The sequence below is a fragment of the Poecilia formosa genome, unplaced genomic scaffold (genome assembly GCF_000485575.1).
Source record: "Poecilia formosa unplaced genomic scaffold, Poecilia_formosa-5.1.2 Scaffold839, whole genome shotgun sequence".
In the NCBI taxonomy this organism is placed as follows: domain Eukaryota; kingdom Metazoa; phylum Chordata; class Actinopteri; order Cyprinodontiformes; family Poeciliidae; genus Poecilia; species Poecilia formosa.
Window position 1 is genome coordinate 17,213 of NW_006800778.1, and position 11,997 is coordinate 29,209.

Sequence of the window (11,997 nt, forward strand, 5' to 3'; positions counted from 1 at the left end):
ACGCTGAGTGGAACGAAGCTGAAGTTGGTTTCCAATTCTAGTTTCCAATAGCTAAAGGGTGATTCCACTTAATTTTTCACTACTTTCCGCATCTTTAATCAACTCTAGTTTAAAAACTACTACACCTAGACTCTTCAAACCTGGACTAGATTATTCTCCTCTTCAAGCTGGATATTTAAAACCATGTTTGGGATTTGTGAAACCTTTTTCTGATTTGTGAAAACTCAATGAAGTTCAATTTTCACAATTTTTTTGGCATCTGGATCGCCATAGATCTACTCTAATTAAAAAACTACAACTCCTAGACACTTCAAACCTGGAATAGATTACTCTGCTCTAATAGCAGAATATTTAAAACCATGTTTGGGATTTGTGAAACCTTTTCCTGATTTGTGAAAACTCAATGAAGTTCGATAATCACTATTTTTGGCATCTGGATCACACTAAAACTGCTCTAATTAAAAATATACAACTCCTAGACACCTCAAACCTGGACTAGATTATTCTCCTCTTCAAGCTGGATATTTAAAACCATGTTTGGGATTTGTGAAACTTTTTTGTGAAACTTTTTCCTGAAAAATGCAATGGCCTAACAGCAGCCAGAGTGGAAAAATATATTCCTGTTCTGTGCAATTTTCTGGTGTTAGTTGTTAAATTTTGCACAAAATGACCAGATAAAAGATGTACAATAATACCAGTTTAAACTTTGAACTGTCTGCAAAAGACAGTGCTCTGCAACATTAAAACATGAATAGAACTGCAACAATATCAATCATAACTCTTCTCTTCAGTGTTTCTGTCAGTTTCTGGTGGTGCAGCTCTGTGCTGCCTTCAGGAGAATGGGACATAAGAGCACCATCCATAAAATTTACCCCACATGGCATTTCCTGTGCAAACCAGAGCTTTCAGTGGAAAAGCAAAAGTTCCAGATCCTTTAAATGTCATACAAATATGGGACAGAAACATGGATTATATCTATTGATCTATAGATTAATAGTTTGGCAGAAACTACAGAGTTCTTCATCAAATCGTAATGAGTCAGACTGAAAGTGTCATGGAGTCATCAGCCTCATGACATTAACACTGACATGAAAAATAATATTTAAGAAATAAATATATCAATAAATAAGTGATAAGTTTAATTGTTGTTATTTTCTGTAAAATATATTTCTTCTTAGTACTTGATGTGTTCCCAAAAGATCCCATGGCATTTGAACAATATTATTTTACCTTTTATCTAAAAACAGTGCCTGCTTATTCTTGCCATATAGTCCTATGTATTAATTATTGTTCGAAAGGTCTTGGCATACAAGTTTATTCCTCTGTATTTAGTTTCTTAGTTAATTCTTGCATTTTGTTCTTCGATGATTTCCATTTAGTTTCCTTTGATTAGTATTATCCGCTCTTGGCTTATTGTTATGTCCTCCTTAGTTTCTTTCCTGTTGCTAGTTTGTATTGACGCTCACCACCAGTAATCTTCATTCATCATGCTAATTCACCCGCTGCACCGCCCAATCATCATGTGTTTCACCTGATTTGACACTCGTATTGATTTTTCACTATTCACCGCCGGATTCTCTGATCCTGATTCACATCTATAGTTTGTTGCTCCGTTCTATGTCCCGCCTCTCCTGTTTCAGAGTTTTGCGCAACGTGCGTGTTTTTTTGTTTGTTTGTTTTTTAACCACATACGGTGCGGAGCGGTCGGGGAGCTTATTGACTGACGTAAACCTTTCAAAACAACGGAAAAAATCCTGGTAGTCTGATGATTAAAATGCATATGTGCTGTGGTAGTACCGTTTCATACAGGTGTTCGGTTTATCTGTGCTACCCTTAAATCCGTCCTATCTTTTGGTAATGCGCATGCGCATATCGATTGTATGTCACATAGCCTACTGTTTACTCAGCAGATTTCTTGTAAATACGTCCTACCTGTTACGGTAAATTTTATTTAATTTATTTTATACCTGGCTTTCATTAAGCTGCTCTATTACGTCATGTTTTTAGTTTACATGACAGCAGCTTGTAAATATATTTATAAATGGCTTTAGTTTGCCATCTGCAATGTCGTTACTGTAAACAAGTCATTGTTTGGCAGTTAATCAGGACAAAAAACGTTGTTTTGTGGCTATTTTGTCCCTATATTTTAAAATATTTTAGGTAAGATAAGGTAATTGTATTTATATAGCACATTTTCAGCAACAAGGCAATTCAAAGTGCTTTACATGAGTTAAAAAGAAATAGAAACAAAATAAACCAGGGTTGCTAAGTATCTAATTCCATTTCTAAATACTGAATACTCTACAGTTTCTGATAAAATAAGCTAAAGAGTGACTGATCTAATTCCTTTTCTGGGTTAAAGTGAGTACTCCACAATTCTAAGTTTGTTCTAAATCCTTTTCTGGGTTAAAAGTAATATAAACTAAGCAGTGACTGTTCCTGTTAAGTATTTCTGGATTCCAAGTTCGTAGTTATTCTAATTCTAATTTTGATTCCATTTCTGGGCTGTTTAATGTTGATCTAAATAGTGCGTACTCCACAATTTCTGATATTACTAATAAACTAAAATAATAAATAATTTTAGTTTAATTACACTCTTTATTATTAAACTTTGCTAAATAGATGTTGGTAGCAATACTATGTGGGACTGAAGCTGTGTAATAGCCGTGTAATATTAGTGTACATGAATCATATCCTATCATCTCAGGTGCACAGTGACCTGCGCAGTTCGGTGGAGACATTGTAGCTGCATTTAATAGTCTGTCATACAATGTATTAATCTGCAAAAAAGAGTTGCGGTGATCTGTAATTGTCTGTGTTTAATTTAATTCCAGTAAAACCCTGTTTCCCCTGTCTGATACCGTTTTATTCTTACAAACTCCTCTGTATTTAAAATATTTTTAAAAGGTAGGATATTCTAATAAGAGGATTAGTGCATACATCTATAGCTTTTCATTTTAAACGGGTAGGATATTGTGGTTTCGTTGTGTATATAAATTTTTCCAATGCTAAGCATAACTCCTAAGCTTCCACTTCAGTCTCGTCACTCAAATAATGTTATCCAATGTATTTAATATTATACAACCCGCTAAAGTTTTCCTTCTGACAGTAGGAGTTTTGGACGCGCAGCACTGACAGATAGACTTGGCTATCTATCTGTGCTACGGTAGGAAAATCTGACGAGGCAGCACTGATAGTCAGAATCACTGACAGCACCTATGTTAACTCTATAAAATAAACGTTCTCTGTGGTATCACCACAAACATTAAGACACTTTTCAATAAGTTGGTGCTTTGACATGATCACAGCACTGCCAAAACATATGTACAAAAATCCTCAATAAAATATAAAATATTTGAAAATCAGACACATGTGACCTGACAAGTGAATAACAGCAACGTCATCAGCTGGTGTAACACAAAACTGATGCGGTGAAACTAACAGAAATGCTGAAGAGAAGAAGAGCTGCCATCGATGCAATTGCAGCCAGGCATGTTTTAATGTTACACAATACAGTTTTTAGCAAGTTGCTCAAAGTCTAAGCTGGTATTTTTGTGCATTTAAGATGTTAAGTCTACCTTCGAGCAAACGCCCCCCAAAAGAATCGCAGCGCCCCCCTTTTGTAAAAATTTCTGCCAGCGCCCCCTGCCATCCTCTGAATGCCCCCCGCTGAGAAACACTAGTCTAAAGCCAGGATGAAAGCCATACTGCTCCTCCTGAATCTAAGCTTCCATAATTGGTTAGAGCCACAATTGTAACACTATGAATTACATTTTCCAAGGTAGGTGAGAAGTGTGACCCCTCAATACAGTGATCCTTCATTTTTCGCGGGGATTGCGTTCCGAAAATAACCCGCGATAAGTGAAATCCGCGAAGTAGTTACCTTTAGTTTTTACAATTATTATACAGTATAATTAAATACTCTACATTGAAACCAAAGAACAAAACCTGCTTTCAGGTCAGCGGATGTGCGTGTGCATCAATCGGGCCTTAATGTGATCTTGAGTCATGTCATTAAAGCGTCTCCTCCAACCTGCCCCGCAAGATTCACAGCTGTATCTACGGCAGAGCGATGGATCTCGTCAAGCGAGCCTCTGGTCGGGTTTTGCGCTGATTCTGGCCGCAGTTTTTTCCAGCAGGCATTCAAAGTTTTCAGCTTTCATCTCCTGAATGGCCAATCTGTACTACTTAAATACCGTAATGTCATTGGCACACAGGTACAGAAGGAGCTCGTAGACTGTTTAGCCAATCAGGACGCAGAACACAATGCACTGTGAAAAGAACTGCACAAAAAAATCCGCGAAGCAGCCAGACCACGAAAGGTGAACCGCCTTATAGCGAGGGATCACTGTATTTGGAATTCATTCTTCGATCCTTTTCTTTTAAGTTGGGATCACCACCATAACCTGCCTCTCCACAGGTGTTTTTCCAGTTCTCAATGGAATACAGAAGAGATGTATTAACCACAACTGTTTCAACAATGTCCAGAGCACTCAGGATGTTGGGCCAAATCTGGCCAGACCCAGGTGTCTGATGGCACAACTATCTGCAGCTTCACCAGCCTACGAATAGCACTCATCAGCATTTTACACAGAAAAATAAAGAACTTTCTTTTTCTTCCTTGATGATTATTTCAAACTAAAAACATTAGGCAAACCATGACAGTTGTTACGGAAAAACATATTTTTCACTGTTGATATTCTGTTGACATTTGCTGATGTGTGTGGTTATTGTGCCATTAAAATACGTTAAATAAGTTAACATATGTATTTTCTTCTGTTTTTGCCAGCATAGTTCCTTCTTCTTCGGTTTCCAATTCACTCTAAAACGCAATACCTATTCTTACTTAAATTAGGTTTGTATGCTTTACTCAAGTCTCACTAAGCTGCTTATTCAACTCAAGTAATGTGAGTAATGTACATGTTTGCCCTGACAAAGGTACAAGACAAAATTATTTTGAGTAAACTGGATTTGAATATTTTTGTTACTGGAGTGAATGCTTCAGCTCAGCAGTGCTCATGTGCAATAAAGTGTACAAGCTTCCAGAATGTTTGTGGACTTGAACATTGGAAGAAGCAGAGCTTCTCTAAATGTGAGTTATTCATCTTCAGTATATTTTCATGTGTTGTGTATGTCTTTACTGCTCACATATATGATTACAGGTTGATTTTTCTTTAAAAAAATTATGCATAAAAGTCTTTGCAGGCTAATATGCTAATGTTAGTATGGGCTCATGGGTCCAACATTAGCTACAACTTCCATGCATTTTACTTCAGAGCCTTTAATGTTTTTGTCCATGATAAGAGATCTGACTAATAATTATTAGCCAACTGGCTATCTTTCAAATGCAGCCCCTTAGCATGTTTGTAAGGACAAACCAAGCCTTCTAATGTTCATGTAGCACTAATTTTAGGTGGCCATAAGTGTTATGTGGTGTTCAGGAACAATCAGATTCTTTTTTAACGGCTCTATGCTATGAACGGTAGGACTCAATTCTCTGTTAGTGAGAGCCGTCCCTTTTTTTTTTATGACTTTGCTTACTCATAATGCTCTGGATATGTAGTTCTGCGGAGAATGGAATGTTTTGTTGCGCATTAGACCTTATTGTTACCGGGCTCGCCGGCATGCCCGCCCACAGAGACAGCCGTACCCACTCAGGCTTCGAAGCTGTTTATTTTTTTTTATGTTTTTTTTTTTTTTTACCTCATAGTTGTGAACTTTATATTATTCATATGTTTATTTGATACGGAAAGGGCTCCTGCACTTCCCATAAATGTGACCTCTGTCTACTGCACTTTTTCAGCCGTGACAACGGTTTAATCAGTTGCTAAAATGTAGTAATGTGTTTTTCTGAGCCGCCTTTAAATGCAACATTAGCATTAAGATGGTCGCACCAGTGGGGTCACGACAGACATGTTGCTGTGCACCAGTGCATTAGATTCTTAGATTTCTGCAACATATGAGCAAATGTGTATGCAAATCTAAGCATAATTGCTCAGTATTTACATAATTAATTTTTTGTAATAACAAACAAAATGGGTACTTTGCTTGAAAGTTATACGCTTGTTTATGTATTTATATCAAAATGCCTGATTACTGTGCCACCCCAAAATCAGCAAAATTCCTCTGGAGCCAGGTTTGATTATTACTGGTTTTACAGAGTTCACCAGAGTGGAGGGTGAGATCTCCTATGCTGCATTCAAGTTTGAAAAGGAGTCATTGACACTGCACTTCCCGAAATTCTTGTGAAGCTTGAAAGAAGGGTGAGCTTTCAGTCTGATTTTATTTAAGCTGAAGGAAATTCTGCAAGTTTTTTAATTTAAATCTTGTTCAGTTGGATGCACACACATGCACATGACTCCTTCTCACATCCTAACATTTACAATAACCAGCCAGTTTTGATGCTGTATTAAAGGTACATTGCGTCATATTTTTTGGTTGGGGGGGAATTTGTATCGATGATATTTGGGTGATTGAGACTAGAAAAAACACAGTTAGTTGTTGAAATAATTAATGACTGTGCAACAGTCTGTGGCATTAATATAATAATCAGCTGATAGCAGGTTGGAAAATTGCCATTGCTCCTTTAACTGTACAACCATCAAAATTCTAATCAGTCTTAAGCCCTTTTTGCACTGCAGGGTCCGGCCTGCCCCAGCCCGGCTCCGTTCGACCTGGTCCTATTGGTGCTATGGCCCTGGTCATTTTGCATTGAACAGGATACGTCACGTAAATCGACTTGTTGCTAAAGCCACCGAGGTGACCTCCCCAGCGAGTGCAGAACAGTTTTCGTCTTGGGTCTCCAAACCCGCTTTTTCTGTATGCGCGCATGAGCGTGGAAGCTGAGGGAAACATTTACCTGAGCTTTGCATTTAACCAAAAGAAAAAAAAAAAATCCCATCTGAACTGGACTCACGGCCAGCTGATCTATTGATGCGTCAGGCGGGATTTCCCGGCTGGAGTGACGCCAGATGCGGAAATCCCCTCTTTTATAGCCTAGCCAACTTCTGATCGGTTCAACTGGAGAAATGTTATTTACATTTACCATTAAAATCTTTGGCTGAAGAGGCGAATGTAATCCCAGTGTAGGGTAAGAATAGATTATGACGGGAATTTATTGATGCAGCATATTGAAATGACAGCCATCAAGAAAGTCTAGAGCTCCTCTGATCCAGAGATCTGGTCTTTGTCCTGATCCCCCGCGGCCAATGAACCAATCAACAGCTAACTCCAAACCAGCCCGGTCTGGCCAGCCCGATTGGAACCGCAGCTCTTGAGGTTCCAGGGAGTGGGGTGGTACCAGGCTGTGCTAATGCAAAGCCGGCCGACCCAGATCCAGCTGTGCAGTGCAAAAGGGGCTTTAGTCAGACAACAGATAAGGGTGAACAATTATTTTATGCCACTTATTGTAAAAAAAATGTGATCTAGTTTCTTCAGAATATGCTTGTGCTTATTTTTATTGTTTTTCCTACTTGTAGACCAGTGATGTTGTTGCTATGAAGACTGTTGTCCTGCGATGTCTCTCAGTTTTCCTCGAGGACAATGAAAGAGTTTTACAATGTCTCTTGTATGTATTGCTATTCTATTTGTCAGAGGTTGTGAAAAAAAATCAAAACTTTCACCTCATTCTTTTTTTTTATTTCTTATTATCCACAGGATTCAGATGTCATGGCAGACTTCATCCTGGTTCCTGTTGGGCTATTGGCTGCTATGTTATGCTAAGTATATCATTTTGTTAAAATAAAATGTTGAATCTTGTGAACGTAAAATATTTTGTTGTGGTTACTTAATTTGTTTAAGGCAATCGGTTTCCTAGATTATGCTAAGTAAACTGTACTGCTCATGTAAGTTGGACTAACTTGATGTAGTTGACTTAAGAAGAGGATAATTTACTTGCTATTTCTAAGTTGAAACAACTTCACTAAACTAAGTGAAATTAACTTGACACAATGAAGTTCATACGACAAGGTCTTACATGCACTAAACAAGTATATGTTAAGTAAACAAAACGTAAGAATAGTAGTTAAACTTTCTTACATTTTTCAAGGCAATCGGTTTCCAAGATTTTTTAAAAATAAAGTCAACTTCTCAAAGTTTAGAGTGAAGAGCACTACTGAAATATCTTGTTTTGGAGCCACAAAGCAAATTCCCTTTGCCCTCTCGCTACTCAGACGATTGAGATCCCTTACAAATGCAGAACTGAGACTGTAGAAAGAGGAACCAAAGAGTAAAGTAGAATTCAGTCAAAATGATTGGAGGTAGGTTCTCCTTAATGCAAGCCCCCTTCTTTGCATTGCAAAAATGTGTGTGTGTTCATTGTGTGTGTGGCAGCCACTTAAGTGAAGGCTTTGTAGCACGCTTGTTCATCATAACTGTGATGTTCTAGCCTGAGGGCCCGGCAGCATGAAGCAATTTCCCTCTCGTTACGCTAGGCGTATATTAACCCCCCAGTAACCATTGAACACACAAATACCGCCTATGATGCATACACATACACACTGCTTCCTTGCAATTTGTCTATCATGTCAAGTATAGCAGGGGGCTGCTCTCTTGAATAACTCCCTCGTATTGTAGTTATGTACCCCTTATCAGTGTACCATGTTATTAAGGCTGAACATTGGCTGAATACAAAGCTAGACGATCAGACGCAGTTAGAGAAAGATTGACTCATTTGTTAATATTTTCACTGGTAGTTATGCTGCATATCAAGGATACATTATATCAAGCCTTCATAACAGCCAGTAATCCAGATAGATTTAAAGAAGAGCAGTAAATAAAAGGGTGCAATAATGTATTCTGTAATTGCTTTAATCTTAGAGTTTCTTGAGTGTATAAAAGCAGCCACTCAGTAAAACCATGTTTCATCCAGTTACTGGTCAAACTGTTTTTATCCTTAATGGAGAAATGTACTGCTTTTTACACATTATTTTATTAATTTATTTGTTTCAACTTTGTTGAACAAGATAAGTTTACATAAAATATTTAAAGACTATCAAAATGAAGTAAAGAAGCTCCCGGTTCGGACGTAAACAGGGTGGCAATAGTGCCGCCGGTACAATTGGTGCAAAGCTCCCTTAGCATTTAAAGAGCTTCCAGTGTTGTCTGATGTTCCTCCCAGCGTTTTTCGCTGCGGAGACAGCGGGGTTTAAGCACTTTGTGGATAAAAACTGTTGGAACAGCATTTATGTGTAGCTTGTTAAGGTAATGATCACAGGTTAGAGTCTGTCAATTTTGCTTGCACAAATGACAAAGCCTTCTGAAGAGAAATGTTGAGAGCACAAATGTAGGTCCTTTGGAAGTTGTGTTTGACTCTCTTCCACTGTGCTCTTCTTTTTTTTCATGTGGGAAGCGATCCATTCATCTCACTGTTTTTTGTATTTTTTGCCAACAGTTACACAGTGTGGCATTATCTAAAATTTCACCAGCCAAACACAATATGATAAACAACAACTCAGGTAAAGTTAGCATTTCTGTGTTTACTCCGTAGATTCCAGTACAGAATGGACGAAAATGCATCATCAACCCATTGGGTGAAAAATGACAACATCCATGGGTAATAAATATTTAAAATATATATATATTTTCTGAAGTAATTATGAGTTTTGGTGCATCACAAACAGCTATGTCTCAGTCAATAGGAAAATTACAACATATTTAGGCCAACATGTTCATCTAATCTTGGATCCCTTAAAAAGCATCAGCCTGTTATTGTTATTTAGGAATAAGAAAGCAAAAATAAACAATAATACGTCCCATCACACTATTCCTATCTTTAAAGTTCTGATAAAAAGGTGACATTTTTATCTTCAGCTGTGTGAATCATATCTTATTCATTATTACCTCTGCCCCATTTATTGCTACTTGTTTGAAAGATACTGTAAATAAACGATTCCCTTGCATACAAAGATAAATCTGACTGACTGTTCTGCAAGAACAGAGAAATGTGTTCTCTCACCTAAGTCCACAAAAACTGAACTACAGTCTATAATCTGTTGGAGTTCTTACAGATTTTTCACTCATATTCTGGACAGAACTTTTTTGCGTTCAGCTAAAAGTAGGTTGTGTGCTGCAAAGGGAGAGATGTATAAAATGTTTCAGTAGCATCTACCAGATGCTACTGATGGATACTGTCAGAAGACAAGAATATTCATGCTCCCTGTGTGCTCCTCTTTAGACACATTATGCAGACACTGTCTGCACTGATGAAGTTTAGTTAAACTTCATATGTCGAACTGTTCAACATGACCCACTTCTTCATTACATTTTTGTCCACTTAGGGGAACTCAGAGTCCTAAATTTTAACTCCCAGATTGTCAGCTGAACCTTCAATATGGGAAAATAAACAAAAAAAGACAAGTCAATTTGTAGAAAAAGTAAAATGCCACACCCTAACACAGTTGTGCACATAATTTCACACCCTTAATATGAATACATTAACAGACATGATATAAAGCAGGTGCATCAAAGCTGCACACAAATTTCAAAGACAGGACTTCAGTCTGAAATGAGAAATGAGCAACATTTGTTGATGTCTGAACACACACAATGACATACCAACATATGTGGCGTAATAGGAAACAGAGTGACAAGCTACAGACTTGTCACTCTAAATGGAGCAAATGTTCTCTATTCATTTTCTAGAAAGCACTGTATGAGTGAGTAAATGAGAAAGAAATTATAAAGTACTGTTAAGTCTCGAGGCTAAAGTATTTTGGAATATTTGCAATTTATCTCATTCAGCTCTAATGTCATTCTTTAAACAGTTTGTGGGTCCATATACACTATATTGCCAAAAGTATTCCCTCACCTGTCTTGACTCACATATAAGCTTAAGAGACATCCCATTTCTAATCAATATGGGTCAATATTATGTTGGTCCACCCTTTGCAGCTAGAAGAATTTCAACTCTTCTGGGAAGACTGTCCACAAGGTTTAGGAGTGTTTTTACGGAGATTTTTGACTATTCTTTAAGAAGTGCATATGAGAGGTCACATACTGATGTTGGCAGGCACATGCAGAGGGGGGGCTGGGGGTGCTTGAGCACCTGCCCTTTTTGCTCCTTGCCCCAAAGTGCCCTTTTGGTAATTTTTTTTTGTTGTTGTTGGTATTATTATTTTTCAAAGCCCTCTTCTGACACATAATATGTACTAAAATTATTTTATTTATTTATTTATTTATTTTGTACAACATAATAAGCCTTCTGGTCACCTTGTTACCTTTGACCTTTTGCCCGTGACGCATGACGCAGTTGCCTCTTGCGCAGTGAGATAAGGCGGCTAACTGGAGCTCAGCATAGCAAACGTTCCAGATTACAGAACAGTTTTTGGTGAATTATATATATATATATATATATATATAAACGGTTTTGGTGAATAAAGTGGAGTAGACTTGCTACTTGTCAGATGACGGAAAACGTATCGTTTCTGCTTCAGCACGGAGTAGCGGTTTAAGCAGAGAGGTAATGAAATACAACAGACACAGACAGGCCTCTGCGTCTGCCTTTTTCTGAAGAACAACTAAACGGGAGGAGACTGCCAGGTGAGGAAAAACTGTTCTGATCTATCGATTCAGTATTTATATTATACAGGCATTAGGCTGTTGTTCTTGTGCTATTAGCTAGCTGCTAGCTAACGACTTTGCTAGCAAAGCTAGATAACTGAAAAGCTTCTTCCCTGTGTACGAGGCACATTGCCCGTCCAAAACTTATCATCTCCATAATGGATAAATGTCCGATCTTCTAATTTCCTTTGCTGCATAATGTACATTGCATTTATTCTGGCGTTAGGTAAATGTGTTTTGAAAGAGAATAGCACTTTAATAATAGTACAACAAGGATATTCATTTAGAATTAAAAATAACTCACCCTGATTTACCATGATAGATATAATGTGCATACATTATATCTATCATGGTAATTCATCATTAATGAAGGGGAAAAAACTCAACCCAGACTTTAAGTTTAGGGTCTGGTTCGCAGAGTATGTAGTTACATTTTTT

General features: G+C 37.6%; 1 long non-coding RNA gene across 1 annotated transcript in view; it reads left to right on the forward strand.

Moving 5' to 3' along the window:
* LOC107834909 (uncharacterized) overlaps nucleotides 1-11,997 on the forward strand; it is a 22,572-nt gene that overhangs the window by 7,816 nt on the left and 2,759 nt on the right. Inside the window, exon 2 of the long non-coding RNA XR_001660747.1 lies at nucleotides 10,701-10,706. This is a non-coding gene — a long non-coding RNA (uncharacterized LOC107834909). The remainder of the gene's footprint in view (nucleotides 1-10,700; nucleotides 10,707-11,997) is intronic.